Source organism: Protopterus annectens, chromosome 12.part0 (assembly GCF_019279795.1).
Source record: "Protopterus annectens isolate FY-2018-M chromosome 12.part0, PAN1.0, whole genome shotgun sequence".
NCBI lineage: Eukaryota > Metazoa > Chordata > Ceratodontiformes > Protopteridae > Protopterus > Protopterus annectens.
Window position 1 is genome coordinate 978,810,022 of NC_056746.1, and position 25,306 is coordinate 978,835,327.

The following is a 25,306-nucleotide window of genomic DNA, read 5'->3' on the forward strand; positions in this document are numbered from 1 at the left end:
GTTATATCCACAGGATCTTCATAGATATTTCTCCAACATGTACCTATTTCTTCTTTTTTGGGTGGTCTTTCTATTCCTTTTACCTAGTTTCCCAGTTCTGTATAAAACTTCTTAGGGTCATCAATAAATTACTTATTTTGTACTTTTCCTTTATATTTATCTGTGTATCTTCTAAGTTTTCTGCCCGTGCTGAGATTTTTAGTTTATTTGCAGTAGTGCAAGATAGATCCTGATCCATTATAATACTGCACATTGCTTTTATCATGTCTATCTTTCTGAGTATTTTTGTTGATCTGTTCCCTCTTTTATACTCTTCTAACACTTACACTTCTTGTCTTAATTGCTTTATAGTTTTCTCTATTCGATAGTTCCATGATGGTATTCGATTTCTCCCCTTCCTTTCCCTTACCACCCTGTTCTCCTGTGGTAGAATTGTATCTGTTATTAATTTAGCTGCACAGTAATATATCCTGTTTTACTTCTGTTATATCACCTGGATCTCTCTGGACAGTCCTAATTACTGTATTCATTTGTTTTATCAAACTTCTGACTTTTTCAGTTTTATTGACCTTTTGCAGTCTGTTTCTTTCATTGATCTTAATATGTCTATCTATCTCTATTAAATCAAGCAACTCTTCTCTTGGCTCATTTTCTTCTAAAGTGAGGGCACATTTTTGTTTTCCATTTCCTGCAGCATTCTATATAGAGTTCTATAGCATCTAACGGTGGCACATTCTCTTCAGTTTCATCCTGTGTCATCTGTTGCTGTGTCATATGGGAACGCACTGGCCAATAACTGCTCAACTTTGAGTGAGTTAGAATTGCCACAGTTTCCTGTTCCTTCCCTTGCTGTCCAGCTTCAAGTGAACTTTTACATTGGTTTCCTGTGGAAGGCTCCAAAATATCTTCATATGGCAACTGCCCAGTTGCTTTCCGTTCCACTGGTTTCTCCTTAATTTGGATGTCTATTGCTGTATCCTGCTGTGGTGCTTTCTGAGTTAGATTTCCTACACCTCAGTTTCTATTTATTTAACTTCTCCATTACTAATCTTCTTTTCTACATTTCCTCTGTCTTATTTTTTGCATTGTAAAGCTTTCCATGACTGGATTCCCTTGCCTATATTTCTCTTCAGATATATTTGGTGTTACTCTTTTTGTATTGATTAATTTTGCTTTCTTATTTGCATAAATATTACACCATATTAAAATTCTTTCTTTCTCATGTCCATATTTCTTCTTCAGATGTCTTCTGATCTTCCTGTTTCTTCTTACTTTGGAGACCTGTTCCATCATGCTGTGATGTAACCTGTGTTAGACCTTTTACACCAAATCCTTCACTTTGCAGGCACTTCACAACCTCCACTTCTATTTTTTAACTTCTACTTTACTAATCTTCTTTTTTACATTCCCTCTTTGTGATATTATTTTCTTTATTGTGAAATGTTCCATTTCTGGATGCCTTTGCCTATATTTCTCTTCGAATACCTTTGTGGCTGCTTTTTGTATTGATTAATTTCTGTTTTGACTTTGTATAAATATTGCACCATATCAAATCTCTTTCTTTCCCATGTCCACATTTCTTTTTTATTCTTTTCAAAAATCTCTAGGTTTTGTTTGCATTTTCGTACTTCATCAGATGCTTATTTTTCCAAACAGATCAACTTGGTCTATATAATGTTTTTTTACAAATCTGTTGTATTAATGAACACAAATTTTTATTTGAAGCTTCTGACAGCTTTTTTGTGGAAATATTTTTCTTTCCTCTAATTTCTTAATCTTTTTGTATATCTTGTGTCTGGAAATTCTGGGCTTTTTGCATAATAGTAACAATACATCATTTTCTTTCTTATCCTCTATAGTCCACTGTATCGTCTTTATGGCTCTTCTTTGGCCTATCAGATTTTGTGATTTTTGTGGACTGCTACTTCCTTCTACAAAGGGGGGGGGGTCATCCACCCCGTGGGCTTAGCCTAGCTCCATTGTAGGAATGTTTCTGTATTTTGAGGATTCTTCATTTTTTCCAGTCCTGGCACCAGTGTGCCTACCAGGATTGGGCACTTTTTTTATCCTGGGTCTTGGGCTCCCAGCTATCTTTTGTTATTTTTGACCTACTTCTGTCCATGATATATGCTATATAAAATACAGTCTATATATCAGTGTCGTCTTGGTGAGATTTTGTGAAAAACAGGATCCACCTAATGAAGGTACTCACCAAGACTTGAGGATGAATTCAATTTCAGCAATACTACTCTCCTTGGCTTACTGACTTATCTCTCTATTTGGCCTCTATTCTGCCATAGGAGAGAGAGTAGCATTCCCTGCTGGGATGGCACCCTCTCCCCTTCCCGCACAGGGAGTCCATCACCCCCCCAGGGTGCGTGGCGGACCACACCACTGGCCGAGCACCCTGTCCACGGCCATCTCCTTGGGGTGGTGGAGGAGCATCTGTACCTCCCACCATGCAGTGGCACCCTCCCACTGCTAGGAGATGAGGGGGAATAGGTGCTACTCTGCCTCTCTCTCCCCCTGTCCCCCTGGGAATTGCAGGCTTGGACCCACTGGCTTCCACTGGGGTGGGTGAAGAGAGAGAGAGGGAGGGAGAGTGAGAGAGAGAGAGAGAGAGAGAGAGAGACAGACAGAGAGGGTCGGTGAGGTGGAGTGAGGATAGGTGGTCCTAGGGGACTGCACCATCCCAGGACCCTCTGCATTAATGATCCTTCTGCAGGTTCACCTATAGAAACCTTGTTATGACTTTTAATTCATGCCAAGTTATATCATTTTTAGGAGCACCACTGGAGCCATGACAGACTCTCGTGGGGCCGATCTGAGGACCTCACTAAACCATCCAATCAGTAGTAGAGGTGGACGGTGTGTATATTGTTTGGTATGAGGAGCTGTACGTAAGTGATGGAGTTCATTGCTATCATCTGTGCATGCGAATCATGATAATTTGAAAATATACTCTTTCCACTGGATTATCTTTTAGGTTTTATGCATTCTGTCTGATTTGCATACTCTGGCAGACTCTCATTTTATTTTGTATCTTGTATCCTCATACCAGAGCATTAGCTATAGATTTACTTCATCAGATTGGAGGCCTTCTGTACTTTATGCATGTTCTCTTATGCCCTGTCTCCCTCTTTTTCATGATTTTCATGAGTAGGTTATAACATTGCAACCAAGATATGCAGATTAGCTAGTTTGGGGGCCTAAGTGTTGCAACCTGGTGCTTTGTACATGATGTTGTCCTATTGGTTTTAAATGGGTGATCTCAAGTATGGGTCACTGAGACAGAAGTCGCTGGGATAGAAATAACCCCTGAAGTAATGGCTATCATGGAAAAGAGTGGATTATTGTTGGCAGATGAGAGAGATATGGATACCCGGACTAGAGCAGTTTAAGCATTTTAGGGTCTTGCTCTTGAGTGAGGCCAGAGGAAATCAGGCAATAAGCCAGTAATGGGTACAGTACTGTGGTGGTAAACTGAGAGCTGAGTCACGTGACAAAGCTGTTAATTTACTGCTCATTCTTTCTCCCTATCCTTAACTAAAATCATGACCTAGGGGGTAGCAAATTAAAGGATGAGATCCAAGAAAAAGTGTCAGAAATGAAGTTCCTTTGTAGACTTATTGGGCATTAGTCTTGTGACAATGTGAGGAGATCAGTGATTTGGGAGATTTTGTAAGAAAAGCCACTACTGCTCTGTGTAGAGAACAATCAGTTGAGGATCCTTTGGCACATGGCGAAGTTGGCTTCTCAGGGTCTGCAGTTTGAGGTATACCAGATGCTGTGCCTTGGGAGGAGACTATGAGGCAGACTGAGAATATCCTGGAGAGATTATGCCACTCAACTGGGAATGCCTGTGGATCCCAAAGAATGAGGGGGAGGCTACTGCTAAGGATAGAGTAGGTGTGTCTTTCTACTGAGCTTGCTACTATGGCAACTCACACCAAACAGTTTGGAAAATAGATGTGCAAATCTCACTCTAGCAGCTTTAGTCCTACCTGTTACACAACATGTTTTACAGCCTTCTGTATCCTCTGCCTCTGTTCACAATTTATTGGCACAACAGCAATAAAGAGCTCTTCGTTTCAGTTTCATGTCTGAGTCTCAGCCTGCAGTATTTTCAATAACCCTCAAATGCCATTTGTGTTTTCAGGAAGTTTTTAATATTTTTAAAAGTATTTAAAACACTTACTTAATATTTTTAAGCTAAGTAGAAATATTTATTTTTTTTTGCCATTTTTAATCTTTGGAGCAATTTTTCTCCTTCACATTTTGTGCATGTTTTACAGTATTTCTGCTATATTAATTTTGGTATTTTAATCTTCCTTATAAAGTACCAGAGCTGCGATTTCAGTGATGTGCTTGTTTACCTTAATTTTCCATCACTGAAAGAATTGCAATGAACCATTTTGCCTTACAGATCTAAGAGGAATATATTCCCCAGCCTTGGATATAAAGATTATAGCTGTTAAGCTTGTATTCATTTTTGAACCTGCTTTCACTGTTTTAAAATAAATGTCTTGAGGTGCATTATTGTAACAGTTGCTGTACTGCTAGAAGCATTCTGTGTTCCAGAATTAGACTGGAAAGAGCTCTGTATGTTACTTTTTAATGTAACAAAACATCTTTATTAATTTAGTGCATTTGTTGACTGGTTATGTGGGCTAGTCATCAGAAACTTTTCAGCTCAACCCCGGGGAAGAAGTACAACAAATCACAAAGTCAATATTTTAAGCAACACAAACAGACTTCAATATTTACATTAAGCAGTTACAGCTTTTAACATTACAAAGCTCAGTATTACAATACTACAAGTTGCATAAGATCAAGTTAATTATAATGGAACACTGAAACAAATCTTCATACTTTCATTATAAATTTATTGACTTCTGCAATCTTACTGTGTCAAGCTATCCAGTTTCCTAAATCTTTCCTGAAATGGAAGTTAAATGGGATTCTCTGTACCAGGAAGGCTCATAGCCAACTTAAATATTATACTATGCAGCTAAGGATGTCAGTCTTACAATTTATTTATTTATGTAGGAATGTGTACCTGTCATGATTACTGGGATATCAACTAATTTGAAACACATTTTCTTCTGAGGATTGGGTACAAAAGCCTTAATTTAACAGAGACAATGAATACTGCATTACATTATGTATATTTGCACTTCACATGTAATATTTGTTTGTGACAATTTTGTCTTGGGTACCTTTATGACGCAACAGGGCAAAGCTATTCACTTGTTAATTAGCAGACATTTTGGAAAACTGATTCAGTAATTATTTCAGACATTTCTAGCAATCAGTTAGTTTGTTTAGGACTTGTAAATAACAGTAAAAGACATATAGATGGTTAAGGAAAGACAAATTCAAACCAAGACAGGAAAGGTTAATATTGGCGGCCCAAGATAGTGGAATACATACATGCTGGTTTACAAAATCCATTGAACATGGGGGAGAAAGAGACAAATGTAGGTTTTGTAAAACTGAATTGGAAACAGTTGATCACCTTGTTGCTGGTTGTGACGTACTAATGGCAGAAACTTGCTGAAAAACGCTGGAAACATGAGCCACAAAGCATCATAGAAAATGATGGTTTATATCACATGGGGTCACCCATTACTAACAGTTCAAAAGATATATGTGAGAAAACCGGAGCTGTGGACGAGGGTAAGGCAGTCCACACAGCCTATCTGGACCTCGACAAGGCCTTCAAAACCATCCTCCACTCTGGAGTCATAGATAACCTTCTAAGCTGGGCATTAATCCCTACAACACTTGATGGGTTGCTAACTGGCTTACTGTAAAAGTAGCTGACTCCAAATTCAGCTCCAGACAAGTGACAAGTGGAATACCTTAGGGGTCAGTTCTGGGACCACTCTTGTTTGGCATCTACTTCTCTGAAGTACTGGCCAACATTAAGGGACTCTGGCTAACAAAGTTTGCAGATGACTGCAAACTGGGAGCCATTACTGAATCCCCAAATGATGTCGATATTCTACAAAAGGGCCTTACAGAAACAGATGCTTGGTGCCAGAGCCATGGGCTCTAGCTCAATGCCAAGAAATGTATAGTTATCCCCTTTGGGAAAAAACATGTACCCATGAATTACCACATAGGTGGCAGTACACTAAACACCGAAAGTGTGATAAGAGACTTAGGGACACAGGTGGACAGTGATCTCACCTTCGATAACCACATCGCCACAACAGTCAGGAAATCCTTCTATGTGGTGCACCTCATCACTAAGGGCTTTTCATCCAGAAAAAAGGAGGTGATTGTCCCACTGTACTCATCCCTCATTAGACCCATTATAGAATACAACACCCCATTTGGTATGTACCTCTCAAGACATCTGCAAGAACAGGAAAGGCCACAGAAATACCTCACTAAAAGAATCACAGACCTAAAGCAGATGCCGTATGCTGACTGTCTAAAAAAACTCCAGCTATACTCTGTGCCATATTGTCTACTCAGAAGCAATATCTACATAACATACAAGGCCATGTCAAACCCAGAGCTGTTGGACATGCTACACTTAAAGAAATCCCAATCCCTCAGAGCCACATGCTCCAGGGATCTAAACCTTGTCATCACAATGAACAAAACATGCTGGAGAGATAGGTTCCTGACCCAGCGACTCCACAGACTCTGGAATAGACTACCCATACATGTTAAGCAGAGTGCCTCCTTGGCCTTCTTCAAAACGAACCTTGACAATTGGATGGGAGATAGGAAATTCACCCCGGGGATCATGTCAGTCACCCTGCTAGACAGGGGTCCAGGGAAGTAAATATTGTGGGAAGAAATAGCCAGGGAATTGTTATGGCTAGAATTGTATAGGCCCTAGGGCCGATAGCCTAGTACTATCCTATGAACCTATATAGTGGTCCATGAAAAAAAGGCAAAAGTAGCACTGATCATTGAAATCGCCACACTCCGTGACTACAGTGTGTTGCGTACAGAGAGACACAAAGTCATAAAATATCAGGATCTGCAGGCAAAAACGAGAGCAATGTGGAAGAAAGATACTCAGACAGTTCCAATAGTGGTGGGAGCAACGTGTCATATAAAAAAGAATCTACAATCTTATTTAGATATATTACCAATCCATGTAACCCCATACGAATTGCAGGTGTCATTACTGGGCACATTGCGGGTGATGCGAAGAGCACTTTTGACTGACATCAAAGATTGAAACCATAATAATTTCATGAACTTTAATTGTACTTTGACTTAGGAGTGGGGTCCATTCTTGTCATGGTATTAGAAACCCAAAAGATTTGGAGAAATTAAAAATGGAATAATATATGATTAGTATAGAAATGATTTATAATGACTGTGGGTTAACCTAGGTCGAATCCAGCGCAAGGCTCCCTATGTAGCCGCCTAAGGCCTGATGCTAGCTGGGGTCCCATAAATGTCAAAGAATAGCTCTATCTCACAGTATAGTTGAAACACACACACACACACACACACACACACACACACACACACACACACACACACACACACACACACACACACACACAAATGCCCAGTTCTGTTTTCCCCATCAGAATGGCCCATCCTCCTTAAATTAGTTTTGAGTCTTATCTGTGACCTGTCACCTCTCAGACAATTGAACTTATTTTGCTATGGTGATTTTATTTCCTTTCAAAGTACACAGGTGGAGGCATTTTCTTTTTCTTTTAACTTTATTTAATTCTAAATTTTGATCCTTTATTTTAATGTTTTTACCTACTCTTCTTTTCTATAGTATTTGTCATACTTCTAGTTTCCAAATTTGTGGCTGCCATCTCTCTCCCCATCCCCATTGGTCTGAGAGACCTGCCCACCTGATACACTCAAAAGGGAAATAAATGGCAGGCTCAGTGAGGACTGGTGCATAGACTAGATCGGTATGGTAGATTCATATGCACATACCTGGTGTTCCACTCAACCTTAGAGGAGCAAAGTTAAGGGAACAAGTAATATTTTCAGTACAACAAGCACTGATGCATACTATTATTTGTACTACCCCCAGAAGACTTAATTTGACCTGACTAGCTTCCAGCCTTAAATCTTTAAAAAGTAAGTGTTATGGATGTGGACTGGTCAGAGTTGTAACTTGCAAGTTGAATTTGCAGTTGCACCTGTCCTTTCCCATAGTGCAGAGTGTGAAGTAACCTCAATGAAGAGGTCTAGTAGTATATGATTATGGAATGGGATATCTCATAGCTTATCTGCTGCTAGGTTAGTATTAACTTTTTTTCCCTTTAATAGTAGTAGGCAGTGCAGGAGTAGTAGGAACCGTGGTTAGGTTTGGAGGTCTTCAGGAGTTATATTATTAGAAAGTTCTTTCAGCAACTTCACGTCATGCTGGCCAGGTACAATTAACTCAATCCACCAGCATACCTTTGAACTGTGCAGCAGCAATATTGGAGAAAGTGAATACCCTCTTTTTTTTCCCTGTGGTTATAGCTTCACTACTGTATCTCTTTTATTCCCTGGTAAATAAGTCAGTGAAGATTAGCAGTCCATCAGTCATATCATTAGCATTTTATACTTCTTATCTGGCAGAGTAACTCATCTGCCATGGTTTTGTGTTGACTGAATATCACTGAATCCCCTTTGGTTGACTACACAGATAGATGACAGGTGTGCAAGACACACAATTCTCAGGGTTGGGAAATATGCTCTTTCCCTGGCATTGTACAATTTCTGAATTAGTATGTGTATGTTAAGGGGTGTGGGGGTGCAGGGGGACTTGCCCCCTGCAAAAAATATGTTTTATTCTATTTTTTTTAACTTGTATTTTGCATTCAGTGAGATTCTTGCTTGGTGCATGCATAATAGCATGTCGATGTTTGCAAAGCTGACATTTTTCTGGTCAGTGTTGTGAACATTGACTTTTGTGTATTTTGATGAAATGCACTACATCTATTATACAATCGGATAAACATTTTCAGTGCTAACGAACACTTAGACATTTGATAAGACAGATACATTTGCAATTAATTATGGGCCGGATTTATGAAGGCTTGCACGGAGTGTAAGAACAGTGTAAGTCTGCAGACAGGCAATATGTCTGCCGAGCGATTCAGCAATAGCCAGTAGGGGCGTGCATGAGAGCTTCTAAAGCTACTCTTGCACAGACAGTGTTAGGTTATGCAAATTACCTCATTTGCTGCTAAAAGCTATGCAAATGAGGTAAATTTGTGATCCAGGAACCACTAATCTGTCCGTGTAAGAGTAGTGTTATCTGCAGAAATGTAATCCGTTGGTAACAGAGCATCATTCTGCAAATAGCTAAATGGAGCAATGACCGCTCCAAATAAAGGATGCATCCAGTTGAGGAAGCATGCCAATGGCCAAATATAAAGCCATTGGCATTTATATGTGTTGCAAAATAATGAAAAATAATATTTATTTTTTTCACCCCCGATCTCCGATGTTTAAGCGTAGTGCAGCGGCGCGCAAAAGTGCGGCGGTCTAAAAACCAGAAAAAAAAAATTAAAAGTGAAAAATAGGCATTTTAATACAAATATTAATCTGCCATGCAAGTGAATGGCAGGCTGAAGACAACATGGCTACTGAGTAGTGGTTGCTAAGGGGGGAAGCACAGTGTGAGAGATGTAACCAAGCATTAGTAGGCAATCCTATGCAAATGAGTATAAGGATAGTGAATCCCAATTTTCCTTACCATGTGAACCATGTCCCTAGAGTGCAAGAGTAGGAATAGGGGAGTAACAGAGTAGAAGATAGGTGACATCATGAGGGGGGTATGCATCAAAGACTGTAAGCCCATTGGAGCAGAGTGGCATGTATTTGCTGTGAGTTACTGAAGACTGGAAGAGGCGTGTCTCTAGTTGTCTGAACTGAAAGCCAGAAACCGAAGGCGTATGCTGTGGCTACCACCAAAGTTTCTTGCAAAGATGCTTACACTGTGTGCACACGTGTGCACGCTTGTGAACCTGTATAAGCCTGTGTGCGCCCGTGTAAGCCTGTGTAAAACCGTCTAAGCCTGTGTGCACATGTGTGCACCCGTGTAAGCCTGTGTAAGACTGTCTAAGCCTGTGTGCGTGGATGTGCACCCACCTAAGCCTGTGTAAGCCTGTGTGCATGCATGTGCACTTGTGTGCACGTGTTTGCACTTGTTTGCCCGGCGCTGCCCCCTGTGGAAACAGAAAGGGAAAAGGAAGGAAAAGTACTAATAGGAAGTTAACCAAGGAGAACTAGCAGGGCTGCCAGGTGAAATCAATCAGAATCGGCCAATTACACAGGCAGTACACTAGCCCAGCCCAGCCCAGCACTTAAAACTCTGCAAACAACATTCACCCATGTTTTACTCAGAAACACTGCAACACTGCAGTATACAAAAAGAAATGAAAACTTAAAAAGCTTAACTGTGACAAAAAATGTTAGGGGCTGCCATTGCTATTATAAGTTAACATGTGCAAGATGCTGAGGGTGGTGATGATGTGAATGCTGCTGAGCAATCCACAGTGAGGAGACGGAGAAGAGTGTACAGACCCAGGGTAACTTACCAGGGTCTACATGAGCTGGAGATAGTGGAGTACTATAGAGTGGACAGAGAGCTCCTGCAGGAAATTGTTGAGCTGTGCAGGCCATGCCTCACACACAGAACCAACAAAGGGGGAACCCATCCTAGTGGAAACCAAGGTATGTGTTGGCCTAAGAATACTAGCAACAGGTACCTTCCAGTGATCAACTGGTGATATGATGAGGATTTCACAGGCATCAGCATCCAGGGTACTGCACCAGTTCCCGAATGCCATGGCAGCACATGTCGGTGATCATGTATATTTCCCCAATTCCCGTGAGGTATTGGCCAGCAATATGCATCTCTTCCAGCAAGTAGAGGAATACCCTGAGGTAGTGGGTGCAATTGACTGCACGCACATACACATCAAAGCACCAGCCGGTGAGAGGGGTAGGGCCTACATCAACTGCAAGGACTTCCACTCCATCAACTGCCAGGTCATGTGCGATGCCCAGGGCATAATACTGAATGTGTGTGCTGGCTGCCCTGGAAGCTACCACGACTCCCATATCTGGCATCTGACGCAGCTGTACCAGACATTTGCCAATGGGGACATCCCTGACGGTCACCTAGTGGAGGATGCTGGATACGCACTGGAGACATGGCTGATGACACCCATCAGAAATGCACACACACCTGAACAAGAACTCCATAATGAGGCACACACACAAACACGAAATGTAATCGAGCATGTGTTTGGGATGCTCAAGTTACAGTTCCGGTGCCTGGACACATCTGGTGGAGCCTTGCAGTACTCACCAACTACATGTACCCAAATTGTCATGGTATGTGCCATGCTACACAATATGATACTGCGAAAACAGCTGCAGCAGGAACAGCATGGGGCAGGGCCAAACAGCCCCCCACCATTGCCAAGGCCTGCACAGGCACAGCATGACTCGGAGGAGGAACAACCTGAACCTGCCCCAGTAGGCAGAAGGAGGCGTGCCCAGTACGCCTTGGCCTTGGCAAAGAGGCAACGCATAGCACATACACTGGCTCAGTAGGAACCCTGGAAATGATACCTCTCTCTGACTCGCACATAAAATAAAAGGGATGCCTAACTCAACACTACCTGTTTTCAAAGATGTATAGGGAGTGTAGTATATGCATCCGACATAGGCAGCCCTGCAGCACCACCGGAGGCATGATTGCCATGTTTAAGCAATATAAAGCAGTGCTAAGCAGCATTTACCAATATTTAAAATATGTAAACAAAATTGCCCATGCCAACTAGCGCAATGTTGGGCAACGTTGAGCAATGTTGGGCAAGGTTGGGCAAAGTCGTGCAAAGTTGAGCAAAGACAGGTAAACTTGCTCATATTAGCTTTACTGTCCCTTAAGCAGTCTGGTCTGCCTAGCATGAAAATAAAAAGCAGTGACAGGGCTCGAACCCACGATACAGTGCACTATAGTCACAGTACTGAACCACTAAGCCATGATAGCATTTCAGTAGCACAGACACAGCAGGACAATTGTACAGTAATGCAAACACAAAGAAATGCTGTAACATGCCCCTAAAGATGCATATGGGTAACCTCCCCCACAGGCCTATGCAGACAGAGAACATCAGGCCAGGCGGTGTGATGTGGGCTGTGTAGGCTATGAAGTTGCAATCTAATATATGTGTCATTGGATGCTAAGAAGTGTAGTACAGTAGTATGCCTCAAGCCAGTACGATAGGCAACAGTACAGACTGAAATGATGTACCGTACATAGCAGTGCAGGCATAGCAAATGTGTATAAGTGTCAGGTGAACCCCTCATCGTATGTACACCCACAGTAACAATCAAGTGTGCCCCCGGGTAGAAATGTACAAAGAATAGCTTCCCCCCTGTATGTAGAAATGTTGATAAGTCTATGCAAAGTGTCTCATGGAAGCCCTGCAGGCACAGCATGATCCCTGTTGATCTATGACACAAAGGTGAGTCCTGCTGTAAAAATACAACTTGATTTTCCATACACATATAGTATAAATGTCTATACTGGGCGTGCTCACACACTCCAACAAATGTAGTGTACTTCATTCAGTATCACACAAAAAGGTCATACTGGGCATGCTCACACACTTAAAAAATGAAGCAAATGTCAGGCAACAACATACTGAAAGGTCATACTAGGCATGCTCACACACTTATGCCAAATATGGAGGTGATAATAAGGGATCTATGGACAAATGTGGATAGACATCTCTACTACCAGAAACACATTCACAAAGTTGGCAGAAAATCATGCTATGTGTTCACACAAACCACCAAGGTCTGTGCATGTAGGTCAAAGGAGGTTCCCAGTACTCATCAGTCATCAGACCCGTCAGAGAGTACCACAACACACTTGTGATGAATCTGACTAGGCATGTTCAGCAGCCAGAAAGACCACTGAAGTACCCTAACAAGAGGATTACTGGCCTCAAACAGTAGCCCCATGCAACAAGACTGAATGTAACCCAATCTGTACTCTGTTGCATACTGTCTCAGGAGATCTCTGCCCAACAGACAGGACCATGTCATGGCTACACTCAGATCTGTTCTGAGTTACAGCTCAATGGCACTAAATATACAGACCCAACTGATATTGCCAACATCCTTGCAGATAGGATCAGTGTTAACTGTACCCCTCTCTCACCCATGAAAGAGCACATCTCTATAATGGAAGACTGCAAAGTTGCTGTCATCATGGCTGCACAGGTAAAAAACACTCTCGAAAGCCAGTATCACAGCAGCCATGGGACCAGATAACTTCACAGGCTGTGTTCCACACAAACCACAGAACGAACAGGCACCACACTGACGTACTATGTGCAGTCATAGCCTCACCTCATGCTTTGTGCCAGTTGAATGGTGCACAGTGATGGTCATCCCACTACACAAGGGTGGAGACACCACGGACCCCAGGAACAATCGCCCCATTAGCCTGACAAGCACGCTCTTCAAGGCCATGGAATTTATCATCATACAACATATAAAAATTACATTTGTAATCCCCAAACCCTGGACCACAACCATGTAGGGATTGTAAAATGCAGATCATGTCACCTAAACCTGATAGATGACATTGAAGCAGTCAACAGAACCATCAACAAGGGTAAGGTGATTCACACAGCCTATGTTGATCCTGCCATGGCTTACAACACCAGCACACACTCTGGAAATATAGATAAACCCACTAAACTAGGTATAAATTGCAATGTCACAAGATGTGCTGCCAACAGGATTACTGACAGAACACACACTGTGAAAGTAGCAGACTCCAAGTATGACTTTGGACCAGCTACTGACAAATGGCAAGGAATACACTGAACCAACTTTCACTGGCCACATCCTGGGGGACAAGTTCAGTGTAAACCTCCCCCCATCACCCCCAAAAGGACCTGTGTCCATCACAGAAGGATGCAGAGCCCCAGACGTCATGGACGTGCAGGTAAGGACAGCCCTCTCCAAAGCCAAGAACACAGCATCAGTGGGAATGGATGGTGTCCCAGGCTGTGTCTTACACTAGGCCCAAAAGGAACTACACCCTCACCTACATTCACTGCCCAGACTCAATCATACCACAGGGTATGTACACAAAGAATGGCATACACTAACGGTCATCCAGCTCCACAAAGGGGGTGCTGCAATAGAACCTGGAAATGATTGCCCTATATGCCTACTCAGCCTGGTCTACAAAGCTATTGATCAAATTGTCATGGAACCCATAAACAGAGACAATGGAGACCTCCAGACACTGTACTCTACACAAGCTCACCTTGTTAAAGGCAGATCTTGCCTCCTAAACATAGTTGACTTACTTCAAACAGTCACCAAGGACATAGATGGAGGTGAAAGTAGTCCACACAGCCCACCTGGACCTCACTAAGGACTTTACCCACCATTCCTCACTCTGTCATCATGGACACGCTTACCAGCCTGAACATCAACAGCTATGTCACAGGATGTGTGGCCTAGTGTCTCTCAGGTCAAACACACATGTTCAGAGTTGTGGGTGCCATGTACGATTGTAAGACGGTCACAAATGGGAAACAACAGGTCTTGCTCCTGGGACCCCACCTGTTCAGTGGACACTGCTCAGAGGTACAGGCAAGCACGGGAGGAGTATGGCTGAACAGGTTTGCAGATGACTGCTAACTGTGGCCCATAATTGACTCTATGGATGACACACACATCCTCCAGAAGGGGCTTACAGACACAGATACCTGGTGTCAAAACAATGCCCCAACAAGAATGACAAAGAATGCATAGTTATCCCGTTTTGCTAAAACAAAGTGCAAACAAATTACCACATAGGTGGTACACCAGTATGTATGGAGAAAGTCATGAATGCCCTGGGGACACAGTTAGATAGTGAACTCTCCTTTGATGATCACATGGCCAAAGTGTTCAGACATTCCTTCTATGTAGCCCACCCATTGTCACCTAATGTAACCCACTTTGTCTAGTCTGATGATGTCACCATCCTACAAATATACCTGTGGAAAAGAGAACTCACAGTAATGTGTATAGCGCGTCGTGTAAATGAGTACTCCTGTAGTAACATAAAGCAGTTAGGTAGGGGTTTGAATCCTGCACTTGACAAGTGTGTGTATGTCTGCTTGTGTGTGATCTCCTTGGAGAGGAGCAACCTTTTTGGAGAGTAGTCAAACACCTTAAAAGTGGTATACTAATCTTTGTCAGGTCTGATGATGTCACCACCCTACAAATATACCTGTGGAAAGAGAACCCACAGTAATGTGTATAGCGTGTCGTGTTAATATGTACTCCTGTAGTGACATAAAGCAGTTAGGTAGGGGTTTGAATCCTGCACTTGACGTGTGTGTGCTCTATGTGTGTGAGACTGTTGGTCAATGGGTTGTGTCTTTTGCTTTTACTACTATATGACATATCAGTATGACAACAGTATGTGCATTGCACATGTGAGGTAGCTGTGTGGCAAATACATATACGTACATGTGACCTCAATTATTGCATGTGTGGGAACCCTGCTTTCTCCAAGAACACATCTGTAATCTATTCAAGAGTGTGCTGCTGCTTTCTGGACCTTAGGTCACATCTGTATGCCTGTGACAAGGCCAGCCACTGCAGTGATCCCAGGCCTAGGTCAACTGTGTCACACACACTCATTGAGGTTTCTGTAGAATTGTGTGAGTGAGTGTTTATGGCCGAGGTAGATGTCAGACCTGCTCAAACGCAGCAGGGTCTATCACTGATGGCTATTCATTATAGGTGTACAACAACCTTTGTGGATATGCATGCAGACCCCTTATTGCTTATATGATCCACCGAGGGATTTAAACATACCTTTGGAAATGTGATTATCAAAGGAGGGATGACGTACCACTTGGTTGCATGTACACATCGGTACCTGGTCTTCATGTTGGTAGCTACTACCTATGTGGTACTGTGGGATACTGTGTTCCGTAAAGGTGGATGACTATGCTTTGGTTGGCTTATAGCTTTGCAGCATGGGTTTGACAACAGGGATCTGTCTGTGTGATACCCTTGTGTAGGATGTGTGTGTCATCTGGAGAATGCATTATAGGCCACAGTATGCATCACCACACATGGACGGACATATCCCTACTGTGATTGCTTGTACCTAAGAGAGCTATATGCCAAACAGGAGTGGTCTCAGTAATGTGTGCAGGTGAATACCACTGGTTACTGGCATAGTATAGTACCTGAAATGTCCAAATGTTACTGTGTGTCCTACATTTGTGTGTCAGTTGTCAAGACATCATCTAACGATTGGTTATGATCAGGCTGTTGAAGTTGTGTATACTACCAGAATGCAAATCAATGACAGATATTAACAGTATCACCCACAGCACAGTATCAAACCATGTCATACACACGTGTAGTCAGGTTCCAAAATGTGTGTAGTACAATGCATACTGGCCACCAACTGAGACTATGGAGTGTTACTGTGTAATACAGGGCATGTCACCCTGCCCATGTGTCCACTATGCACGTACATGCAGACAGTGCACCTCCACCATGTTCACAAATGTACACCTGCAAATCTGTGCCACACACATCCCACACATACTGTCCACTCTCTAACACATGCTGCCAGTACTACACATATCAGCCAAGTGGCACGAGGGCGGACTATACACTATTGGAACTAACACTGGTGTGAACATTACTACATTGACAATCATAGCTTACATGCATCATGCCTGCTCAGCCACACCTTCAAGCATATCATCACACTCTACTGCTGACAACATGCTAACATTGCTATACTGCTATTAAGTCACCCTGTGCAAAAGCACCATGGTAGCCTATTCCTCCATCGATGTCACAGATGACAGGAGGTGGCACAGGATTCATCATATGCACAGGGTGTGTAGTTGGTTTGCTAGAGGCCTACAGTGAGCCATACAATGGACATGTATGTGTGTGTGTGTGTGAAGCCCAAGAGTACTGCTATGTGCCAATGTTGATGTAATGTGTGCATGTATGTGGTAACCCTAAGTGTGTTGTTTATGTGTGTGTGTGTCTGCATGCACACAGTTCCACTATGTGGCTGCCATATATGGGTATTTGTGGGACAGCCACAGACTGTACCTGCCAGGCTTTACAGATCACCATCTCTGGCCACTGATACGGTACATGTGCCTGGCAGGGGTGCTACTGACACTATCCGGTACTAAGCCTGACTGGGTACTATCCCCAGAGGTAGATGGATGTACAATGGACCCAGGTCCCTGCTGGGACTGTCCAGAGCCATGTGCACGTGGTCTTCTAGGATGGTCTATGGACAGCCCAGCCCCAACATTGCTGGGGCTGGGGCTGGTACTGGCACTACGGGAGTGGCTGTGACTTGATGGACATCCCCGGCGACTGCCAGCTGCTGATGTTGCTGGCATACGTCCACATCGATATCTCACCCATCCAGCACTGTCCTGACACATGGACATGACATTGCGGAGGATATCTAATGTCTCACCCCAACATCTATCCATGACCTCAGTGTAATTACTGATGGCACCTGCTAGGTCACAGATACTGTCATTTAACACGGTGTTATGTGCCCTTTGTACCCTTAGTCCCTGTCTGGTGTACCGTTCCATACATGCCTGTGCCTCCATGACAGCCTGGAATATGCACGAGGTTGTAAGACCTGTGGCACATCTGCCAGTGGCATGATGGCCAGCAGTGCTCCAATGAGAACTCCTGGACATCTGCCTATGTGGTACCCTTCCAGACATCTGGGTATGGCTGCTGTGTTGGGATGCATGTGCCATAGATACCACACTGTCCTGGCCAATGCCGGCTGTATGCTGTCCCTCAGCTAAGGGCATTGGTGATGGATGTATTGGCAGTATGACTGTGTGCAAGGATGGGGTGGACACTTGTGTACTGTCGATTGTTGGCTCAACGACAGACCCTGGCAAACATGCCTGTGCCTCAACACACCTATCATCATCATCATCACTATCATGCTCAGTGACATCAGTTTCCCCTGCTGCAGTGAACCAGCCCAAAATCAGCACCTGTGAGAGGGAGACAGGAAACGCACTTTACGACCTGTACATGATGTCTGCACACATGCACACATTAACACATGCACACATGAACACATATACACTCCTCACTACAACAGACACACACAGACATACACACACAGACACACAGACCACCAGCAATCCAGAACATAACTCAATAGCGTGTGATGGTGGGGTATAGTATCACAAGCGAAACATTTATATCAAATGTGACAGCATGCAGGACATGTGTTGCTCAACCGCATGCAGTGTGAGTGTAGACAGCCCTTGCTAATAACAGTATACATGGCTTTGATGCATGTGTGTTTTGTTCAATGATTGGCCTCACCCTGGAACACAATGTGTACATGGACATAACATTTCTGTGCAAGTGTTAACGTCTCTGCAATGTCCTGTGCACCATCACTCACAGGTATACATACCATGGCTGGATATGTATCAGTGTGTCACATAGATATCCATTTCTGATTAGAGCATCTGTGTCTTTAACAGACAAATCTGGACACAGGTTTAGCACATGCATGCTATGTATACACACAGGATGAGTGGTGCATGTATACCTGATGGAATACCAGTACTCAACATAGACATTGTACAGTGGTTATGGTGAGTATAGGACATATTGTGGACATGCTAGTGCCAAGCATGACATGGCATGCTACCACACAACTGCAACATTAAACTTCACACATACACAATGTGTGTCATGTGACCTATACACTCAATAGTATTACAAGACATGTGTGTCACTTTGTACAAATGGTGATTGCTATGCAGATTGTGTATCGGTGCATATGTTTGCACACACACAACATTGAGGTGCATAGCAATTAATGATATGTGTAGTACTGTGGCCACTGTAACTGGATGTGGTGTAGTACCATGTGACATCATCATGCAGCATCATGTGGTCACTCAAGGCTACTAATGTGTGCCAGACTGGCACATAGCATGCTGTACCTGAACTGCAGTACCATGGCTACATTCACCATTTCACGGACAGTTGTTACATGGGTTCATAAGGTGCACAGTAGGGGGCATTACCTAACATGAATGTGTTATGTGTTGAAGAGTGTCGCACAGCCACATGAGAGGACTCTACCCCTCAGGTCTGTTATGTGTGCTGTGTGGATGACATTTGGGATACTGAAGTGTGACCTTACAGCGTGTGTCTGAATACGCCATGTGTAGCATGTTAACGTTTACTGAGTATGACACAGTTGTGTGTGTTGTGTGCATGTGTACCGACTGTGCCTATCCAACGTCCACTACAGTGTTGCCACAATTGTGTGGGATGCTCTGTGTATTGCATGTGTTTGAGTCAGCTACTCACGTTACTGAGATGTGCATAGTTTCACAGCAGACATGCACAGCATGCATTATGCACTGGTGTGTGATGTGTACACCTCACCTATGACATGCACATTTATTTAGCAATAATAAATGTAGAACACACTCACCAACATGGGTCTACTGCCTTGCTGTCACACCAGAGGGACCTACAAGGGTATAAGACAGTTTGTCAGTGGCAACAACTGTGGCGTTGCTACTGTGTGTTTGCAATCTTACAGTAGTACGACTGTTGACAGTCACAGGCCTGCATATTATATTATGAAATATTATTATTGCACAACATTAGGCACCACATCTTGTAACTACACACTACACATCTCACATAAGCATGATCTACCAATAGAGGTAACAGTAGTGTACAGCTATGCCATGTTACCTGCACGCTGCATGTCAACTTGCTGGGTGGCTCCAGTCTCCATGATGACGCATGTCAGTTGTTGTTGTTGCTGTTGTTGGCCAGGAGCCACCTGGCTCAGGAGCAGCTCCTCCACTCTGGTGAGGAGGGATGGATGGCTACCCCACCACCTGTGGCAAGCTGTTGTCTACGGATATCAGACGCATGCTGCCGGACATGTCTAATTAAATCACTGCAGTGATGGCGTACCTGCTCATATGCGTTATGCATGCCTATGTCATTTACCCTACGGACAAGATCTTGCCACAGTGCAGTCCGCTCATGCTGGTCCTGGCTGGTTCTTGAGAACAGCATGGTGTAGTGCTGAACCATGGTGTCTGTTATTACTTCATCCTCTGCTGTGCTGTATGAGGGATTACGATGGTGGGCCATGACCCTGGAAGACAACGAAACAATATGTGTGAGCAAGTCAAGTGGCACACTTAATATTCTAAAGTACGGATATCATTTAACTGCCATATATAGCAACCTATTGGCTGTCAAAGGATACACACTTTCAATACCACATATCAGTGCTCAACCCACAACTGCCTGACAGTGCCTGGCACACTCCATATATCAAACCATGTTCTGCACAGCAACAAAGATAAACCAGTATGTAAGACTATACAACAGTATATGGCACACTGTATGCGTCACAATGCACCACCTAGCCACAGGTGGTATATATCATGCTAATGCATAACGTAACATGTAATCCATTGCAATGATTGTAGGGTCCAGTTACAGTATTACCAGCATACCACACTAGTCATTGATGGCAACCCCCTGCCTAACATATGTGCTCATTCGTCAATATGGGTGGCATACTGCTGTACTACACTATACATGTTGCTAGATACACACCTATATCTTGTAACCCACATCACCGAGGCCATGGTACAGGCATACACACACACACATCAGACATACATACCAGACACAAAGGTATGGCAGTACTGTATGGTACACAGGTAAAGGTCATGTGTGCTATGTGTCAGTAGACCTTATGCCTGAGGTATGTCATCTGGAGGACTACGGGGAACAAACAAAACAGTGGTTCCAGGACATGTGTACATACACCTTACTCTGCTGTTTAGGCATACAGCTTCAGGTAGTACTACAGTTCATTCAGGGGCTGGATTCACCAGCAGTAACACTCAATAAGCATACATGTACTGCTGTAGCCTACAATGGGACACCCCAGTAAACACCAATACACTACGTCAGACCATCTGGCATACTGCTTTTTGTGTCTAGCAATAGCATACACATCTTTTGCTGGGATCACAGCTAGGACACTACATACCATGACAGAAACAGTTTCCCACTTAGCTATCACACATATACAGAACTTGGACACATTCACCAACACATTCACCATCACACTCAGTCAACCTCACAAAGCAATTATTGCAACAGGTACATGTGGGTGTGTATCGGTTCATAGGTAGGTTATAGGCTATTGGCCCTAGGACCTATAGATGTCTAGCCATATGCTACCATGGCCTTTGACACACAGGTAATTTCATTTCACGTAGCCCTGTCAAGCAGAGCCACAGAGGTGATTCCCAGGGTGTATTTCCTATCTCACACACAGTCATCAGGTTTATATATGACGACTGCTAATTAGGAGCTTCGTTTGCTATTGATAGGTGGTTTGTGCCAGGGTATGAGATGTCTCTGAGATAGGGATCTATCCCCCCAGCATATGCTGTTTATTGAGGTGACAAGGTTTATGTCCCTAGAGCATGTAGCTCATAGGGATTGTGATCTGATTATGTGGAACATGTCCAACAGCTCTGGGTTTCACATAGCTTTGCATGTTAGGCAGAGGTCACCTCTGGGTAGACTGTATGCAACACAGTCTAGCTGTAGTTTTGTGGGACGGTCTGCATAGGGAATCTGTTTGAGGCCGGTATTACCCTTTGTGAGGTATGTCTGTGTCCTTTCCAGTTACTGTAGATGTCTTGTGAGGCACATACCACATTGGGCATTGTACTCTATAATGGGTTTTCTGTGTGTGGAGTAGAGGGGAACACTGACCTATACTTCCCTGGATGACACACCTTTTGTGATTATGTGTGCCACATAGACAGGTTACATGACTAGTGTGGCACTGTGACAATCAAAGGAGAGACTACTGTCCACCTGTGTCCCATGGTCTCTTATCATACCTTCAGTGTTAAGTAAACTACCACCTATGTGGTAGTTAATGGGTACTGAGTTTTTGCAAGGAGGGATGCCAATGCAGTGTCAACATTGAGCTTGAGTCCATGGCTTTGTCACCAGGCATCTGTTGCAGTAAATATGACCCTGTGTCTCTCTCTCTCACTCTCTCTCTCTCTCTATATATATATATATATATATATATATATATATATATATATATATATATACACATACATATGAACATCCATTGGTGTATATATTGATATACATAAAGGCACATATACAGTCCACCTTTCATGGTGTGAATATTGAGTATGGGAAGGTTGTGAGGTATACAGTTATATCATAATATTGCACAGTGTTGTGCAGAATGCATTGAAGGTGTTCTCAGCCCATGTAGCTTTAGCAGGCCTCACTGGCTGCAACACTGCAAACCTGACGAATCATACCCACAGAGTTCAACCACCACATGTCATATACCAGCACTGTATGCTGCCTGGTTTGCCACATATTGCAACCTATATAGGAATATGCACATAACAACCTTCAACAACATATATGTATCCACCTTTCACAAACAGTTGCAGTATGTCCCTTGCTCTATGCACATGTGCAGATGCTAATATATCTGACACAGACAGATCTCTCTGTATGTGTGTGCCATGCACACACAAGGACCACACTGTTGTAAGTCCATGTACCTCACGGCTGACCTGTTGTGCCTTGCTGCAACATGAACAGGTGTCACATGTGAGCACACAGTAATATTAGCGGGTGTATATATAGCTGCAAATGCTTAATTACCATACTAGCCTGGTACAGCTGTTGCCAATGCTAAGCTACACGTTGATATGACTATCATTCATTTGTTACTCTGTCACATCCATGGTTATATAGCTGTATGCACTACTCCCCCAAACAGACATTGTCCACACTACTGTACAGAACACAGATAACATGGTTCAGATGTTTGACATTTAATGTTGAGCTACATATATCACAGTTATGTCCCACTGCACACAGCTACACACTGATATGTCCATGGTAGTAGTTATGCAGGGCATCTGTGCATAGATACGTACTGCTGCCACATATTGATGTTTCAAAGTATGTAGAGAGGTCTTCAAATACATCTACTACATGCCAGTAAATACATATCTGTTACATACCTTTCCTTTGTATGCATTTGTATTTTTCACTTAGCTGTCTTTTTGGCTGAATGTAATACATTTTTTTTATGTTTTAATTTTTTTTTATTAGTTTATTATTTATTTATTTATTTATTTATTTATTTATTTATTTATTTATTTATTTATTCCACTGGTGTGGGTGGGGTGTGAGTCTCTCTCTCTCTCACTCTCTCTGTCTCTGTGTCTCTCTCTCTCTCTCTCACCATCTGCAATGGGATGATTGCATGTGTGGCCAGCAGGTACAGCCTGCTTTTATAGGTATCTGCACATGTGCATGTGATGGCCTCTGCACCAATTGGTGGCCACCATTTGGTAACTGCATGCAGCCTGCTGTGTAGTAATTGCAGTACTCATTGTCATAGCAACCCAATGCTATAAATTGCTATGTCAGGTAGGCGTAGCCCTTTCAGCTTTCCAGAGTGGGGCCCATGCTTGTTTGCTGTGGAGACCATTGTGTAAGTCAGAAGGTTGGTATAGTTCTTATATCTGAAGCTAGGGGTGTAGCCAGTGATATAATTATTGTACTCAGACATGAATGTTACCACTTCCACTACACAGTTGTCAGTGTAGAATTGTACTCACCCTTACATATGCTAACACAAGATACATGGGAGTATGTAGTTTCTTTTCTACTTATACAATTTACTGCCATACAAAAGTAGTTATTGAGATGTATTCATTTGGCACATGAACTGTTTGTGAACTGCTATACTGTGAATATTTATTCACTCACTTTTGAACAGTTTGTGCTTTCTTACTGTTGACATTAGCACAGGCTTCTCAAGAAAACTGTATAAATTTCTGTACTGAGTATGCCTACCTACATCCTTGGTAGACCCTGAACACACAGGTTTATTGTACATTTGGGTAGGGGTGCAGTAGAACAGAGAGCATTATGTCTTAATGTGTGAAGTTTATCTTGCTGGACTTAAAGGGTTGCTGTGTACCTGTTAGTTTACCAAGGCAAGTAGTCTGTCTGTGTAGTGGACCTATCCAGATGGTAGCCCGAGGTTAGCCTGTTATTCTTTGTGCACCACACCGGTCTTTTCAGAACTGGAGCAATGGCATTGTCACAGTTGGTTGCTACCAGTACATGGCTACATCCCTTGGTATTTCAGTGTTGTACTCCTACATAAGGATATGCTTCTGGAACTCCTTCCAAAGCTATTTGCACAGTGTGTAACAGCAGAATAGCTGATATGCCTGTGTGTTTCTGCCTCTGCCAGGCTTCTCAAACACTCAGTTACATATTTTAACAGACTCAGGGTAAAGTAGGTCAAAGTGAGGTACACCTTTACAGTATTAGTAACATTAGGTTGAGACTTTGAGAGAACCAGAGCATATGGATTAATACACATTTCCTGAAGTACAAGTGGTGTCTAACTCTTACTTTTTGTCACAGTTGGGAAGTATGGCCTCTACCCTAGTCAGATATGCTAGTTTTGTCCTGCTATAATACTGTGTGGGGGTTGTAAAGTGCTGCTGTAACATTATTTCCTGCTAGATTGGCTGGTTCTCTTTTTACTGTCATGTAATGCAATTCCACAAGAACTGCTGGTAAAGATCCACAGAACAGGATTTGTATTATGGCATTCCTATTTGGCCTTTACATTCACTTATTCTGATGCATGATATATTGGCTTAAGCACCAATTTGTTGTATGTTTACCATGGCTCAATGGTACTTCATGCAGTCTAGTGTGTACAAGGTCCGGGGTTCGAGACTGACAGAGGTATTTTATTTTGCTGCTGAGCAGAACAAGGGCCCTGACATACAGAGTGACTAAGGCACTTTTAAGCAGTTGTAAGCGGGTTTGCGTGGGTTTGCGCGATGCTTAGCTAAGCGCACACAAGCTTAGCTAAGCGCACACAGGCGCACACTAGCGCAAACCCGCTAACTACTGCTTAAAAGTGCTTACTCCCGCTAACCCCGCACTAATTTCTTTGAAAGAAAAGAAAATGGGAAGATAGGAAAGTGGTGAAAAAAGGGGCACAAAGAGGGAAAGACAGTAGGGAAAACAGCTCGGGATATGCAGGACGGGTGTAGGGAAGGTCCATAGCTGCCCATTTCTTTAACAGCAACAGCTGTGCATATACTAGTAATTGGAATGGAATTTTGAAACCTTCCACCCC